General features: G+C 40.9%; 1 protein-coding gene across 1 annotated transcript in view; it reads left to right on the plus strand.

Moving 5' to 3' along the window:
* Nucleotides 1-18,721, plus strand: part of ARHGAP6 (Rho GTPase activating protein 6) — a 311,150-nt gene that overhangs the window by 685 nt on the left and 291,744 nt on the right. The gene's annotated exons all lie outside the window — the stretch shown is intronic.

Here is an 18,721-nt window from a genome sequence, read left to right on the forward strand (position 1 = left end):
CTCCGGCAGCGCCCGGCCGGCCCTGGGCGCGCGGCTCCGCGGGACCCGGCACCGTCGAGGCCGCCGTGGGTGTCGGTGCCGGGAGCTGGCATCTGCGGCGCTGGAGGGCAGGATATTTGAGGTTCCCTCGACGGGAACCTTCCATGTGTTTTTGTCCCACGCCCGTAAAACCTTCTCCTCCCGTTTCACGCCTCTTAAACTGAAGTATGTGATGGCTTCTAACAAGATAGACAAATTATTTTGAAAGTGCACACCCAGTGAGTTGTGATTTATTTGAAAACGCACATGTGTCAGAACCACATGAAGAGCAATTGTATTCCAAGACAAATCCAACTTTGCAATGCAAATATTTATTCATTCAACTTGGATGCCATCGATGTTGGGCTGCAGATACCATACCATGTGGATGAATGTTTTCAAAAAATGTGGCATTGTTTCCTGGTAGTGATTGCTCATCGAGTTGGTTATGCTGAGCCCTTTGTAGCAGAAGAAGAAGAAATTTTTTTGTTTTGAGGAATTCTCCATCCTGTTCATGGCGATGAGGTTTCCTGTTTAACTGTTTAGTAGTGCCTTCTGGAGAACTGGGATCAGAAAGTAGCATTTCCATTCAATTTCCATTTCAGATGAACTTATTATAAATAGTTGGTAATAAATAGATGTTAATTAAATCAATTAAACAGCCCCATTGTTGCAGTGGGATGTGGAAGTCCTTGTATAATGGTTATCTTACACAGCAATATCAGATCCAAAATCAAACTAGGCATCATGATAGCACAAGATTACAAAATGCAGTTTTCATGGGCAAAGGCTTCGTCTTACCCTGAGCTCACATATTTCCCTGTTTGCTTGGAGTATAAAAGTTGTTTGTGTCTGCCAGTTGGGATGGAGTGTCAACATGTGGGTGGCAACTTCAGGCATGATGCTGGCTAATGTTGAAAGAGGTGGTGAAGAATCTTAACAGTTTTAAAAAATGGGTTATTATGAAGTTTTGTAATGAGAAGTTACTCTAAGCAATATTTCATCTTGATGCTTGAATTTATGATAGTAAAAAAATTCATAGTGTCAAAGAACTTTGTGGGATTTGTAGCATCAGTGAACAGTGAGAAAAGAAGTGATCACACTAATTAAGGATAAATTTGCTGTTTATCCACTTAGGATTTTATAAGGTCTATCAAAAAGTATAACATACATGGGATTTCCTGTGCGGTTCCTGACTTGAGTCTAAGATTCACAGCATGGCTTCTGATATGTAAATTTAAGCAGGTCTTCCTTTTTTTCACTGAATCTATGGTGGTGGACACTTGGAGCATTTTTTTTCAGATCTTTGTGACGCCAAAACACACAGCACCTCTTCAGACTGCATATGTAAAGTAATGGGTTCTTCCTTAATTTGCTGTGTGTCGAGCATTTTTAAATAGTTAACCATTTTTTTGGGAGGGATATCATTGTCACGGTGGTGAGGCTGTGATGTCAGGAGCAGGGTGTGCTGGCCTCCTGCAGTGGGCCAGTGTTGTCGTTGTGAATTGGTAGCATTTTATGTCAGTTGTCATTTAAGTTGTCATTTAACCTGATACTCGCTAGTTTCAGAGTTGCTATTTTCAAGACATTATACAAATATGAACTTAGTTGTTCAGCAAATTATATTAATCTGTATTTTAGAAGAAACTGCTCATACATGATTTTTATCTTATTCCCCCTGTTACTTTAGGGATGAATCCTAATGGTCATTCAGTCTGGTCTCATTATAAAATAGCATTATTAATAAAGGATTTAGTTGTTTGCTTCCTATTTAGTGTTTATTTGAAAAGGTTCATTTTTTTGTAAGTGAAGGATTTTATTGTCTCTGCAGCTTCATCCTGGCTGTGGCAAAGCAAGTGTGCTTGAGAAGGCGGAAAAACCCACATTTTATTGGGTGAAAAGGAAGTAACTGTTTATAATTAACTGTAAAAGGTCCCATAATTCAAATTATTGTATTATCAGTAGGAAATCTGTAGTTCCATTTCTGTTTGACTTACCTTGCTAACTGCACAAGTTAAGGATGCAAGTGTTTACACTGACTGACTGAAATACATTTGCTGGGTCCAGAATAGCTCAAGATTAATAGATCTGTGTGAAGTCTCATGTTGTGTTAATTATTGTGCTTATTTTTCTGTCTTAAAAATGGTAATGGAAAGCCGCAGCAAAAGGATAAAAAATATGGCAAATCATGGGAATGTATCCAAGTAATCTATTTGTTGTGAGAAACCAAATCTACACACTTAAACTTACATGGCCTGATTATTTTGCTGTCATAATCTGTGTGTTACTAACTAGTTAAGCATTACCATCTCCAGCTAGTATGCTTTTTTGGAGAGGAGAGCTGATTTTAAAGTAATGGTAGCATAACATTTGCAGCCTTCCCACCTGCATGCCTGGCCCCTGGGAGGCAGGGGGCAGCATCCTTAGTTGGCAATTTGCTTCTCAATGAAATCGGATTGCTGCAGGGGGACGGCTTAGCCCTTCCACATCTCCTCCTCGTCCTCCTCCTCCTCTTCCTGACTTACCCCTACCCTGTGATCCCCTTGCTCACCCAGCTTTCTGTTGAACACTACAGGAGGAGTTTTCCATGGCATGGGTGGGAAGGTTGCCCTGGTTCCTCACCAGGTTTTGGGGGAGAAGCCTGGGTTTGTCCAAGTGCCTCCTGCACTGCTGTCTGGCCAAGCTGTGATGAGCTGCAAGGATGTTGGAGAAGCTAATCTGCACTACCAGAACAACACTGGTTTAGCTGAAGTGTTTTATAGCATGGCCATCAGAAGTAGTGAACGTTCACAGAACAGGTTTCATCTGACAGGTGCCTTGGGAGGTTAGCTTTGGTAAATTCACTGGCTTGATAGTTAAAAGAGTTTAAATCCATTGGGAAGGCAGTGTAGATTCTCTCTTTCCTTGTAGCAAGTGAAACTCCTCCCTTCTCTCAGGCAGCCAGTGACAGGACAAGAGGAAACAGCCTCAAGCTGTGGTGGTTCAGGTGGACATCAATTGTGTGCACAGTATCTGTTACCCTTAAGCACCTTGATACCTAACCCAGAGGTTTTGCTGTATGGATAGAAGACATGTTGGAACATATTCTCTTACAGAGCTCTGATTAACTGTCCTGGAAGCAAAATGGGGGTCTAGCATGTTTAAATCTATAACTTGCATTTTTTCTGTTGAGGGGTCTTCTTAATGAGATGTGTGAGAACTGTACTTTGGAAGATTTTTAATATATATATATATTTTAAATAAACTGAAAAGTGTATGTACTGGTATTTACCAGTGATCTGCTCAACTCTGGAGAAAATATATATATAAAGCACTGTTCTGCTTTATTTTTTTCCTAAGACATTCCAAACCACTGGACGTACAGATTAGTCTCAGCCTGAGTCCATTCCATTCAATGGTGTAAGTGTTCTATAATTACAAAATTTGGTGGGCAGGAATGTTGTGGGTCTTTCATGACAGGAATGCAATTAAAAGTAACTAAATATATCAGTATTTCCAATTTTGGCAAGTGGACTCTTCCATTCTCGACTAAATTATGTCTGAAGACATTGGATGAGAATATGGGGGTTGATGGTTAGGACAGACAGAATTCTTCAAGTGTGCATTGCTTAAGTAATGGGAAAGGAACTTGTGAAAATAATAGAAATGAGACTGAAAAGTAATTTTGAGTAACCTCTAAAATATTAACAACCCAGACTGCTGTCTTGACTTCATGGTGGAGTTGAAGCACATTTAGCTTTGCAGACTCTATTGCATGAAAGGAACTGCTGCTGTGACAGCTTGCAGGTGAAGAACATTTTGGAAGTCTCTTCTGCGGTGTTCTGGTTGTATAAGTATTGGGGCTGTACAGGTATTAAGCCTTTTTGGGGGATTTGTTTTTCCTTCCAGATGTAAATTTTATAATTGAAACCAGCAGTGGGTTCTGAACAAGTAGGGCTGAACAGTCATGATGGCACAGTAGTAACTTCAGTGTATTAATGTCAGAGTTGTAGAGTTGAAATCTTAATGTAAAAAAGGTACTAAAAATCAAAATTGTAATGGCAATCCTTAGTCTCCCTAAACATGATATAACGCTGCTCATATTTGATTCTCTGGTTATATGGCACAGTGTTTGAGAGTATAAGCACCACTGGAGTTAAGCTAACATTTTAAAATGCAACTTTTGTGCATCCTGGGTTCCACTGGCTGCTAACTCAACCAGGTGTCTGGATTGTGGAAAAGAGGCCATATATTTCATTCAACTTGTAGAAACTGTAAGGAGAGCAATAAGGAGGTTCAGACTTCATTTGACTCATTGGCCAGTTTTGGAATGTACTGAGCTTTCAGACTTCAACAGAGTATTCAAATGTGTGCCTTCCTTTTGGTTGGTGACTACTAATCAAACCAGAGTATCAGGAAGGAAGCAAAGCCTTTAGTTACTGTTCAGTCCTAGGAATTTACTTTCTTTACCTCACTTTGAAACTTTTGTATCAATATTGTGTACAAATTTTTAAGCTGTGCTTGTTCAAAAGAATTTTTATTTTTTTAATCTTTTCTTATCCTGTTACAAAAATACATGTCAATGGAAATGTATGTGGAGGCTTTCTGGTTGAGTTTTAGTTTTTCCTAGATGTGTACAGACTGGCTATTTCAAGTTACATGTTTTTTCCACTCTGGTTGTCAGCTAAGAATTATTAAATCGCTGGGAGAGTTGAGAGTGTTTTTGAAGGATTTGATGAGCTTCCAGTGCCTGATGCTTGCCACATTGTTGTACTGGAACCAGATGTTGGGTACCACATGTTTGTGTTTTTGGACCTGAGTAGGTTAGGTACTGTGTCTGTGGCTCATAAAACCAAGCATCAGTTTCACACCCTAAAGCTGTCATCCCTGGGTCATCATCCTCACAGTCCTGGCCATGGGAACAGCTTGCATCAGCATCCCCACTTATGAAACCAGAACTGTCTTTTCTGGATCTTCCTACTTCATCTCTTCTGTATCCTCTCAAAGAAAAGACCTTCTGACTTACACTGTTTACCCATGAGGACTCTGAGTGCGTGAAGTCAGAAGGAGATTTTTGAGCCCTGCACTCAGTGAGGATGCACATGAGCAGTCAGTCCAATGCAGAAACTCTCCTCATGGCTGCTGGGAACTTGCTTTTCTCTTTCTCTCCTGTTAGGTTCTGAGTTCTGTTCCACACACTTGGACCTTTTTAAGTTGGACTTGTATCCATTTCTAATACACCTTGTTATGCATAGCTCCCTTTATCCTCCCTGCCAAAAATTAAAAAGGAAGATACTGTGTCTTGTTGCTTTCATCACCAGAAATTCATACTGAAAAAAAAAGCTGCTTTACTGTAGCTGTTGCCTACTATTTGGGTTGGCCAAGTCAAATGATAAGTACTTTTCTCATAATTGGACAAACTGGTTTTCAGCCAAGTACAAAGTATGTTACAGACCTTGCTAACAAAGGAAAGATTTAGTTTTAGGTTTTTTTGTGCAATTAAGATTTCTTTTATGTTGCCTCGGAATTAGCCTGGACTTGATTTTCAGTAATGGAATTGTACCTCCGCTGAGCACGTACAACTGATTTTGCAAGAGGAAGCCTAATACAAAATTTCCATTTCTATTTTCAGGTTTATTTACTTTATCCTTTTGTTTTCTGCCACTGTTGTAATATGGCAAGATAGTTTCTGAGCACTAGCTTTTTCATTTTTTCTCCGAAGAGTAATTTCAGTTGAGTAGCACCCTACTGAGACTAATGTGGTGAGAAACCAGTTGGCTGTGCTGTGTTCAGCTTTCATTTGCTTTTCTCTGTAAAAATTTAAAAATACTTCTCCTACAGGAAATGCTTTCAGTTTTGTTATGTGTTTTGCTTCCCATAGGAGGTATTCCTTTTAATTTATTGAATAAACCCATAAAAATTTTGGCACAATAGGGTCTTTGGGCAAGCTGTTTAAGAGATCTCACAATCTTCTGTTTTTAGAAGATGTGCAATTGTTTCTTTATACAGTGCTGTGAGGCTCTGGGGCCAGCTAACAATTAAGTGAAATGGGAGAATTGGAAGCTAAAGAATGTGAATTGACACATCTGCTATCACTTCTCAAATATTGTTATTTTGATTTTTCGTATCTCATATTTGTCCTTCTTAAACCATAATCAATCCCTTTTCTTTTTCCCCTGTCTTCAATCTTAAAAGGATTCTGGGTAATATTTTGCTCTCAATCTCATCACCACAATTCCTTTTGTAAGTGTATGTGTGTATAGGAAGGTTAAATCCTCGGAATGTCCTGGTTGGAAATCAGGCTCTGTTTAACTGTTAATTTAATTGGATGACAGTGCAGACTACTATTTGAATGGGGTGGTGGGGAAAGAGAGATTTGGATAAATTACATTTTCATGCTCCAAAATAAGACCCTATCTACTCTATCATAAATTAAAAAAATATGGTTGAGTTTTCTTGTGGCTGTTTCATAACATTCCTACTGACAAAATATGGCGTGCCTCTTGCTCATTGCTTCACTACTGTTTCTCAAGCATGTGTTTGTGTCTGCATCCAGTGACAGCTTTTGTTCCAGCACACCACGGGGACAAGTCTTTTAGGTCTTCAGAAGGGGGCAGTGGACTCAGAAATGCTACACAGAGTGGGCTCTGCCAGGGAGTACCAAACCATAGCAAGCCAGGAGAATGAGGCATCCAATTACTTAAATAAACACAATTAGAAGCTTTACTTATTTCAGAGATAAAGGGCCTTAATTCTGTATTCTCTAAAGGAGTACAATGTGATTGGCAGCCAACATATATGGAGAGTTTTAAAGAAACTTTTTAGCATAATAGGTAGTAAGATTTACATTGGCAAATTTACATATTTCAAGTCTCTGGCACACTGTCCAAAATGCTTCTCGGTGCTTTTCTCTTCTTGAGGTATGAGCACAGATGATTTCCTCACCCTGCCAAGGCTCAGATGGAACCTTTCTGTTTCATAAACCTCTCCTGAACAGAGGCAGAGTGAATGTAACAGATAAACATACTTTTCTTTCTTGGAGTAAATTGTGTAACAGAGCCTCCTGCCTGTTTTTTAGCCCAAATGCAGATAAATTACACCACCTCATGTGGACCAGAGGAAAAGAAGTTAACTCATTTAGTGAGCTGTGCAAGGTGTGTAATGTAGAGAGCAGCATACTGGGCTGCATGAGCAGAAAGTTAACAGGCAGGTCAGGGGAAGGGACTCCACCCTTGTGAGGCCCCATCTGGACTCTGTGCAAGAGTGATGTTGACAAACTGGGGCAAATGGAGTGGAGGGCCACCATCAGGACAGTTAAGAGATGAGAGTGCTTAGTGCACGAGAAAAGGATGAGATTTGTTTCAGCCTGGAGAAGAATGAAGGGGGAATGAAAATCCACTTTTACTACCTACATGGGGACTAAGGAGAAGGTGCAGCTGGATATTGTCAGTTGCACAATGACAGTCACAAGTTGCAGCAAGAGGAATTTTGAGTGGATCTAAGTAAAAAAGCATTCACAGCAGGAGTGGTTAACTATTGAGATGGGTTCCCCAGAGAAGCTGTGGAATGTCTGCTCTTGGAAATTTTCAGCCCCTGACAGGTCAAGGCCCAAAGGATTCAATCAAATTTTGAAGATGAGACCCAGCTTTGAGTAGAAGATTGGACCAGATGACCTGCAGAGGTCCCTTCTGACCTAATATTTTCTGTGATTCTGTGACTCCAAGTATCATTTCTTTCCATAGTAGAATGAAAACTGCTGTTCTCCCTTGTGCTGCAGCATACCTTTGATGGGACAAAAGTTGCTGAATTGCAGAAATTATGATGCTCTCCAGCACCAGCATTGGAAGCAGGCTTGTAGGAACAGTAATTTCTTTCATTCAATCATACTCCAAAGCTGTTGCTGTGTTTCTACTCTGTGAGGCATATCCTTACTCTTACTCCTACTCTCCTGGTGTCTCACAAATGCAAAGAAAGCCAGGGTAGCTCTTTAAAGATGTCAGCAAAATTCAAAACAAACCCCAACCAAACCTTTCTGAAATTCCAGTTTTTTTGCAGAGGCAGATAGACAGTGCCCTAGCAGAACTTCAGCAGGATTTGGCAGGGAACTTTCAGTAACTACTTGCCAGGTTGGTTTCCTGCCACCTCATTTAACCAAGCCAGCGGGCTTCTTCCAGCACCAGGGAGCCCAGGGCTAAGAAGGGCTCCCTGGTGCTGGACAGCGTGTTGTTAGGACAGACGTGTTCTGACATTGAGCTTTGTCTGTTTTTGTGGGTTGTTTACGTTTAAAACATTGAACATTTGGCAGGACGCCGTTAATTTTTCCTACCATTTCATGGTAGTTCAGTGTGCTCACGACAGGCTGTATGATGTGCTGCCTAAAACACTTCAGTTCAATGCCTGTAATGAAATGATGGTACAGAAGCATTGCTGTCAATTTACATATTCCAACTTTCATTTTTGTCATCTTGCATTTTAAAAGTAAAAATAACTTGTGAGAGAAATGGAAGAAGGAAAAAAATTAAGAGGTATGCAAGAAGGAAGGGAAATCTGCCGAGCTTTGAGCTGGGAATTGCATCAGATATACAGAAGAATAGGTGTGGCAATGGGACTGTTCAGGATTTGCCTATATTGTCTTACACAGCAAGAGTTTAACCTGATACTGACCTTGCAATTTATGAGCTTAAGGGTACACTTATGTAACTGGGATCAGTCAAAGCTAAACTGAACTGGAATAAGCAGATGAGGCCACACAGCCTGGAAAAAGCTGGTACCAAATTGGCTTGCTGAAATAAATGCTTTCATTCTGCTATTTAAAAGGAGCACAGGTCATAATTTGCTGCTGTTTACAATGCAGCAGTGGGCTTTTTTGAGCTTCTGAAGCATGTTGATCAATATCAGACCTGTGTGTCTTTTCTTTGCTCTTGAGAAATTATTTTGGCAAGTCTTCATTTAGCTGGCAGAGGTTTTTTCAAGCAGGTGCAGCCTCCAGCATCGAGTATGAAAATGGGCTGACAGAAGGATCTTGCACACAGTAAAACAAAGCTTTGATAGCTTGGACTCATAAGTGTTTGCAGTCTCGGTAAGTACTTTTTTCCTTTATGGACCAGAACATAAGAGGAAAAGGTGATTCCAGCTGTGTGATTCAAATAGAAGGAGACAAGGAAGAGCAGAAGACACCACAGTGTGGTAAATGAGTGGCTAAGTGAACATCAGCAAGGCTGGAAAGAAGGATTGCCACTGAAGTGCCACCACCGCCAGGCAAAGCAGAGCTTTCACTTCTGCTTGGGTGTCCCTGCCCTGTCTTGCTCATGGTGTGATGTCCTGGTTTGCTGCAGGGAGTGCTGAGCCCAAGGTGCTCAGGTCATGGCGTGGCTCAGCACGTTGTGGCCCTGCTTGCCACACCACGTGGCCTCAGTGTGGTGCAGTCAGATAAAGGCTGGTGCTGGACCCAGCGGTGCGTGGTCTGTCCTGGCTGCCACAGTGCTTGGTGCTCTCTGAATAGTTCTCACCATCACCTCTGCAATGAGATTTTCTGAAGCTTTTGACTCACTTTTGAAGATGAACATAGATTCTCTGGATAGATTTTGAAATCTTAGTCTAGATCTTCTGTATTGTTACTTTCTGTTATTGTAATTAGAGTCTTCTTTCTTTCTTCTTCCTTCCCAGAGAAGGACTGTAATGCTGAGGTCTTCCACACAACTGAATACTTTTTTTAGCGGTAAAGGGGTCTTAAGTCTTGTTCATATGTTTCCTTGTGCTGTTTTTCGTTTTAGTAGCACTTTCAGCTGTTGTTGTTTCAAATGTTCATGCTTTGTTTGTGCTTATTTTATGATGATAGATACATGCTTTAGCAAAACTTGCTAAATTATATTTGCTTCTACTATGGTTGGTTGTTTTCTGCTTGTGATAGCTTACTTGCTTGTTTTTTTAGAAACACATCTGGAGGCTGTATCAGTGCATTTTTGAAGTCCAAATGTCTTCACTTTAGCTCTTTAAACCAGGAACATCCAGCTGATCAGATGGAAAATGAAAATTCTGATTGCTGTAGAATGTGGGGTCTGGCAAAAGTGCCAAAATTAAAAAGAGAATATCTGCTGTTCTTTGGTAACTTATGTTCTTTGGTAACTTATGTGTGATAGCTGGCCTGGAGGGGACTTTCAGAGAGGGAGCTAGGCTGTACTGCTATATTTGTCAGAGCTTCCTCTCTGGAAATCCTTTTTAAGCAAAGCTCTCAGGTGCTTGAAGGCCTGGTTGCTTGGGAATCTGTCTGACAAACTGGCTGGAAACTAGATATCATTTTGCTTTCTACCAGGGAAATCCTTCCCTTATCCTGACAGGCTGCTGAAGGATGCAGCTCTGCAGAGACAGTGAGGTGCCACTGCAAGAGCAGTGGGTGGAGATAACAGGGCATGATCCTTACTGCCTGTGCTCCACAAGCTTTTCTGCCAAAGCTGCTGAATTCTGTGATGGGGTAGGGAAAAGAGAGAACCTTCATCACCTGGCAGGTTGAAGAGCTGTTGAGACCTGGGAATAGGAACACTGGGAGCAGCAATGAGCTTATCTTCATGGCCATACTGCAGTTGTGGTGGCCATGGTCTCAGGTGGCAGGACACCTTTCCTAAGTGGTTTGAGCTCTTGAAGCCCCTTCTTTTGGACCAAGTCCAGCTACTTGGACTTAGCATTCAGCATAAGATTTAATGTAGAACTTTTTTGAGCTGAAGCTAGCAGGCTTAAGATGAATTAACTTGAATTATGGTTGAAAAGAATAAGATTACTGCAGTGAATTATTTATTTCTGGCTTCCTTACAGGTTTTTGACATACACTCCCTTAGTTGAGATGAAGGCATTTAATAACCATATTGCTCTGCAAGAGGGTGACTGGCCTCTTGTGCTGGATCTGACTCAGACAGATGGAGGTGGAGTGGAAGCCAGTGGGAAAGGAAAAATATGGTTGTCAACATCTGAGCCAAATCAAAGCAAAGCTGGAAGGGAGCAATTTGTTAGGATGTTCCCAAGAAGAATGTGAGGATTTCTGTAGAAGGTACATAGCAGGGGGAGCTACAGAGGGGCTTGCTTGCTGACCTCTCTTGAAAGAAAGTCTAAGGCTAGAGGAGGCTGAAAACAGAAAAGCAAGGGGGAGTTTGCATGGCATGTTCCTCGGAGCCAGTGATAAAGGGCCAGAAGGGCAAGGGAAGGGATTTGCTTCCAAGTTTGAGTGCTGGGGGTGTTGGTGCAGCAGAAGCAGCTGCTGAACTGTCGAGGACACAGAAAAAAGCAGCATGTGGGAAGTGTAATGAGACCTCCCATCAGGTCCAAAGGTTATTTTTTAATGGTTTTTTTACTATTTTGGTTATTTTATAATCCAGCCTTTTCTGGCAGAGAAGCCCTACTAGGGAAAAGCATGAAAGATTTTGGAAAGACTGGGATGACTGAACAGAGATCTGTAGATCAGTGAGCATGGTGTGAGATGGAACTGGGTTAGTTGTTCCAAGGCTTTGAGTGTTGATGCACTCAAAGTGTCACATATATATTTTGGGATAAGCAATTGAATTGCTAGGGCTTGCCTGAGAAGTGAAGATTATTTTGTGCAGTGGCAAGCACTCTAATTTATTTGTCAAACCTTAATTAAGCTTGGAATTGAACCCTGGAGGAGAGAAATTGGGAATTACATCTCTACATTATCACATCCTCTGTGAGATGTAGTTGCCCAGGAAAGCCAGGGTGAAGATGTTCGATGGGAGAAAGGAGAAGAGTTTATGAGCACAATAAGGGTAAAGGAAACTAGAGGTACTTTGGGATGCTTGAAATGGTGAACTGCAGGGGAATTATTTAACCTTTGTGACAAAACGCTTTGACTGTAAAATATATTTATATTTAATACATTTATTGTTTCTTCATTTCTAAACTTGGAAATTATGTTTGTTATGTTATATTTTTGCAGGGGAAATACACATTGTGCCTGTATTTTTTTCTGACGTGAATGATTACCACATGGAAAAAATGTTAATTTAACCATTTCACAATACTTTAAGTACATCTGGAGTCCAGGTTACCTAAAAGTTGTTACTTATACAAAATTGCAATGTACAATGTCAGGAAAAAGAAAAATAGCAGAAAATGTGCTATCTCATAATAATGTAAGTCAAGGTTTTATTGTCCATCTCTTTCATTTTGTCAGGAAACATGTCCCAGCTCTGAGATGCTGTTTCCTGGAGATGAGACCCTGCAAAGCTGGGTGGGTGAAGGTTGTAGTGGGTAGAGCCAGGGCTCCTCAGACATGTGTGTGACTGCTCACTGTGGTCAGTCTGTGGGATATTGCTCTGCATTCCAGCACAGCAACTCCACAGCTCTGTGCTCCACCACACCAGGGACCACCGTGCTCGCTTCAGGTGACATTGGGTGTCCCTGCCCACCTCCTTCAGATGCCTCCTGTGGAGGAGTTTCCAGAACAATGAGGCACAGGAGTGGTTGTGAGATCAAATAGCTGGAGGTCACTTGCTTCCAAAGACAACTGGAGGGCTTTTGCCTTAATTTAGAGTGAGGAATTTGTGAATTATGCTCAACTGGCGGAACATCAATGTGTAGAAAAGGATCTAACATACTGAATTTGAAAGAAATGAAGAAATATTTTTCTCATGCTTTGTATTAGGATAACTCTGGAAATATTCTGTTTCTGATTTTGCTTTTGTTCTTCCCAGCTTTTTAGGAAATATTTGAATTAAAAGGATTGAGACAGTGCTGAAGACCATTGAGGGAAAAATTAATTTGCTCAGCTTGGAAAAGGATCAATTACAGATTTTGCTTCAGGGACTAAAAAAGTTTTTGTGTTTTCCTTCTTCCTCCTCTGGTGCTATGGATTAGGGCTACATCCACTCTGTAATAATATATAGTTTATTTACAGATGCTTCTTAGAGTATGCTTCTTAGAGTGTCTTTTGACTTCCTCCCAAAGAGTGGGACACAAGCAGTGGGCAGGTGATTGCTTGGTCCTTAGGAGCTGCCTGGGGGTGGCTCACTGAAGCACTGGGGAGGGACAAGGCTTGAAAAAACAGAGCTATGGATGAGCCTGTGGATTTGGTGGCTAATCCATGCAGGGCTGTGTGAGGGCTGGGTCTCTGTGCCACAGCCCTCAGAGTAGGGCACTGGGGATTGGGGGGGGTTTGGCAATTGCTGCTGGGTGTGTTTCCCTGATGGGGGAAGGGGATGCAGCATTAGTTATTTCTGGAAACCACACAGCGTAGAGAAATTATATTTAAATGTTAGATAACTGGTTTAAATTGGGATTATGCCCAAATTAGGGATGAGACAGTAAAAGTGAGTGATAAGAGTATCTGTTGTTTCTGCCCTGACTGTGGGGGGTTGAGGGACAGAAATGGGCATCCAGCACTGTGCAAATCCATACAGAATCCAGAGAATTTGTATGGGCATCCCTGCATCACAGGTCACCTTGCATTGCCGAGGTGATTTTTACATTACTGTAGTATCCTGGCACCCTATTTGTGGGTTAGGACATCACTCTACAAGGTGTATAAACACACGAGACTTTTATTTCCAGAAATTTTACATGAGAGACAATAGATAGAGACAGTTGCACCGAGATTTCTACAGAGACTGTTTTGTGATATTTAGTGGACTCAGCAAGCAAATGTTTGGCCTTGCTAAGTTTTAGAGATTTTTAAACCATGGGGATAATGTTATAATAATAAGCATAATAAGACATATAATAAAAATGTATGAATACATATAATAATAAATATAATTAATATAAGCAAATAATATTTAGTGGTAATTTTTTCAGAAATGAGGGGAGAAGGAGTTAAGTTCCCAGTGCACAAAACTGTGTGATAGAGACCTGACATGGTGGAATGAAGGAAAATGCTTAATATTTGATGTGATAAGAGGCTGAGATACAATTGAATGCTACAAAGAAAAAGGTGGCATCATCAAAGCCAAGATGCCTTTGCAGAGCATTATGGATGAATGTAAGCAGAGCAGCAATGTATTGGAAAGGTGAGGGAAGAGCCATTGAGAAGAAAGCAGTCTGCACAGGATTTCTACCTGTGTTTTGTATTGAAAAGGCTGTCTATTAATAATTTGCATATAAATATAACTTCCTTTAGCTCCTAGACAAGGGTCAGTGATAGGAGGAATATGGCATATACTGATCTTTGTTACCTTCCTGCTTCCCTTTCCACAGGCATCAGATTTTCCCAGTGTCCTGGAGACTGTGTGTAGATGCACAGTGTGGCATGGGGTAAAGATGTCTAAACAGAGAAGCTGATGCAGTGTATGGCTGTGCCACAAGGTCTGTTGAGGTCCCAAAGTAGTGCAGCCACAGTCCCACAGTGACTAAGCTAAGAAATGTAATAAAACCTACTAATGCGGTAAATCACAATAAGTTAAAAGTAAATGTATTTAAGGATCAGTTTACAGAACTAAGTCTGTTTAGATTAGCACGTGTCATAGCTTACTTGGGTGGTATTGGATGATGCTTGTGTTATGAAAGGAGTTTGACACCTTTATGTGTGAGATTACCCAGAGATGAAGCATAAAACCAAGTTCAGCTCCTGCCCATGTAGGGACAGCTCACCACCCTTGTCTGCTGTCCCAACTGGCTGGCTCTCTGGCAGCTCCTCCCCTGGGGCAGTTTCACTCCTCTTCCCAAGAGGTGTCATACAGTCTTTTTTGATCCCCCTGGGCAGTGTTGCTGTTACCCCATCACCCTGCTGAGTGTGTGGGATTGTGCTGCTTATGAGCCAGTTACCCAGGTACTGTGGTAGCTGTTTGCTACCACCACAGGGCACCACCCCCTGTGGTAGGCAACTGAATCCTGGTGTCTGGTTGACACAGCCCCATTGTGCCCTTTTGGCTGGCAAAGGCAGAGGAATCATCATCAGAAAAGGAAGAGGTTATATGTGTGGTTTTAAGTACACAAATACAAACATTAGGCAGAAACACTTTTATTAAAAAAAAATTTCAAGAGCAGCAAAATAAAATCTCGATAAACAATAATAATACAGAAAGCAATTAATTTTGTTTGAAAGTTATCCAGTTTATTCCAAGGACCTTCTGCAATGGTTTCTTTGCCCATTAAATGTCTTACTGGAGAGCTGGCATCTTGCTGTGAATTATTAACGCTTACCTAATGGGTGTTTACATATGTTTGCCTTGAAACTTAGCTCTGTAATGTGGTATGAAAACATTGAGTTTGCAAGCCTGTGCTTTAATGAAGGTGCCAGAGGGTGTAGAAGAAAGTGGCTGTTGATTTTTTATGTGTAACAGTTGTGCTGAGCCTCCTCCAGTGTTGCTATTCATGAACTTTAGGGTTTCTTACCTGTTTGTCATGACCACTTAACTACTTCTGAGCTGTTTCTCTGTCAGCAGCAGTAATAGTAAGCCTCTTCTCTAAATACCTTCCTCATTATTTCTCCGTGAGAAGTAAATCAGCCTTCAACCATACACAGTAGTCTGGAGTGCTCCATTCCCTGGAGCCCCATTCCTGCCCATACCCCGTGCTGGACCACAGCAGCCTGGGGCACAGAGCCAAGCACAGCATTTACCTTGTCAGCACCTCAGCCCTCTGACAAGGAGAGCTGCATCCCAAAGCTCCTCACTGTCTTCATTGGGATGGGTGTCTCTGTTCTCCATTCAGTACCTTTTTGGGGACAGACTGTCAAGCTTCCACCTTGTAATTACATCTCTCAAGGAAGTTGGTGGGTATTATAGTCAAGGTGATATGCTACAGTTCTTGATCCCAGTCCTGCTGCCCTTCAGAACTGTCATCCTCCCTTAAGCAGGGACTACTTCTGTGAGAACTTGCTTTGATAAGAAGGAAACTTAATTCAGTAAAAATTGGTTTTGCAGTGGCCACTTTGCAGTACTGGGGAAAGAAAAGGGAGAAAAAGATGCAATAAAACCACCACAACCTGAAGACCATTCCCCGTTTAGGAGGCCAAATATCTTACTTGGAAATGCAAGTTCGGGGATGTGTCTTGAATTATTGGTGCCTTGTTACTTGAGAATTGTTAAGAATTAATTGTTATCCTTTGTCCTTGAAGATGGGGATTTCAGTTCCTTGACTGAGGAGATCTTTGAGTGAGAAGTTGGAGTGGAGCAGGCAGCTCCTCTTTCCAATATTTCTGCCTTGTTAGGGCACTGATGGCTTTTACAGAAGTCCTTGCCCTGGTAGCCATTACCAAGAGGAATCAATCTAATGATTGATTTACCTTTTTCTGGACAAACATCACCTGAAAGGAGAGCAGAAAGGATCCAGTGGCAGATGCAGTGAAGCCTGTTCTGCCAGCTTGAAATCTGTTGTTTTGGAGGCAAATACACAGAAGCCTTCCCTGTGCAGCAGTTGTGGCTCGTGGCACAGCTTTGCACGCCCAGGCTCAGCCACTGCAGGGTTGCTCTGCAGCAGTGGTGGCACTGGTGACACAGCTGAACATTCCTGGCTGTCCTTGGGTGTGTGCCCCATGACCTGAGGGATACCTTTCTCCTAAACACATGCAATTCCATTAACAGGACAAGAAAAATTACAATCTTGAGTGAATATTTAAATGTACGATTTTGCATACTTTTGTTTTTGAATCTTTTCATCTTAAATGGCAGTAACTAAGTTGAATGTTAGAATTAGCTGAATTATGTATCTCATCTTAATTGATGAAAATCTTTATACTATTTGAAAAAAATAAAAACTTCAATTTTAAAGGAATACAGTTGGCTCTCCCTAAAGTATCAGCTTTTGTTTGATTTCTGATCCTGGGCTCCAGTTCTGCTGCTAGACTTAGTAGGAGAGAGTTGCTTACATGAAGAACGTGTCCAACTTCAAATAGCCATGCTTTGAATGTTTTGCAAAAAAGGCATTAGTCTGTAGGAAAAATATTTCTAGTCAGAAAATCAGAGATTTTTGTAGCAAATTCAGCATTATTTTTAAAAGGAAGATTGCTGTAGCAAAGAAACATGAAGCTTTATAAAGCAGCATGCTGATATTAATTGCCTTGGTTTCTTTTTTAGCGGTGGTCTTATTTAAAACCAGTCTTAACACCTTGTGGAATCAGTTAACTATTAGTTTGCAAATGATACGGTTTTTCAACAGATGTGTAAACACCCTGCCCTTCCTAACAGGAAAAGGTCACAAATAACTCAGCTTTAAAGTTAGGGTTGATCATGTAATGCTCATGAAGGAAATGTGTTCTTTTTTACTGGAAAAATAGAGCGTATCCTGGTTCCTATTTTGGGACTGAAGCAATATAACTTTCTGTCAGGGAATCACAACACATGGTCCATTTTTAATGTGTGTTTATTTTAATAAAATGAAAATTATTATTCAATTAAGAAAAGCTGTGGTGTGATGTTGTCAGTCAGGTCTCTGTTGCAGTCTTCACTTCACAGTATTTCTTTCTGTCTGTGATGGGGGTTTGTTTTTACAGTTAATTTGCCTCCCCATAGTAGGGAGGAATGTATTTATTAGATCTTACCCTGCCTAATCTAACCTGAACACCTGCTGGCAAGCTGTAATACAATGTCAACTGCAGTGGTGAGATAAGGACCTGATTTGCTTTTACTTGACACTGTTTCATATTTACCACATGTCTTTAGAGAACATTTTGAAAATTTTGGTTTGTGGGCATATCTGTTTAGGCTGTCCCATCAATCACTGCTGTGTTTCACTTCCATAAGCAATGCTGTGGCTGACTCCAGTATGTCCCTGCAAGAGTGTCTTGATAATCTTATATATGAGATGCAATCTGTCTCCTTCCAGACTTCATATATGCACAGGCTTATTTAATTTTGAGACTCCTTTCACTTCACTGTTCTTTATTCTGTAGATAACTCAGTACATCATGGCTTAGGCAATCTTCATGGATTGGGCAATCTTCATCTTCAAACACTCACTGATATTGCAAGAGGAGTAAGCAGCATTCATCTAGAAAGTATGTTCCTCCTGACTTGCTCCAATGTATGATTATTAAGTTACCTGTTTGCAGCTGGTCAATTAACACATGAATTAATTTATGGGGTAGTATTTGTGACAAAATATTTTTCATCATTCTTGTGTGGGGTATTACATACCTTTTCTTAGATGTCTTACCACACTTTGGAGACAGACAGTTGACATGTCATTCGTGTTAGAAATAGCATTCAACAAGATATGTATCATTTTGTCTCTATGTATACAAGCAATATTATATTCTGTATTCCCTGAATTGAAGGACATTACTCATTTTGATGTTTCCATGTAAATACAATTTCACTTAAACATGCTGGGACCAGAAACAAACATGCAGCTGAAAAGATAAGATTTGAAAGAACAATATCCATATATCATTACAAATATATTTTTTGTACATCTGTATATTCCTTTATAAATTTATGTATGAATAATTTATGTGTGTTCAAATGAAGGACAAAGTGTTTCCCACATTTGGCTCTGGTAGGCTGACTTTTATGTGTGAAAACTGGACAAATATAAAGATTGATTATTGGCCTCACATCTGAGGAAGCTCAAGAGTGTAATATTTTCTTCCAGAGTCCTCTTTAGGCTTGTATTTAGTAAATGAGCTTCAGATCTTCCTGTTCAATGCTATACTAGCATAGGAGGAGGAGTTTTGGCTCATCAAGTACTGCCCAGCAAACTGAGAAGTGAGCGTAGCACATCTCCACCTAAGTGCTGTGTTAGGACAGGGACGTGATGGGGAGCTGATCCCCATCTGCTGGCATCC

This window comes from Passer montanus, unplaced genomic scaffold, assembly GCF_014805655.1.
Source record: "Passer montanus isolate IOZ18808 unplaced genomic scaffold, ASM1480565v1 scaffold3, whole genome shotgun sequence".
NCBI lineage: Eukaryota > Metazoa > Chordata > Aves > Passeriformes > Passeridae > Passer > Passer montanus.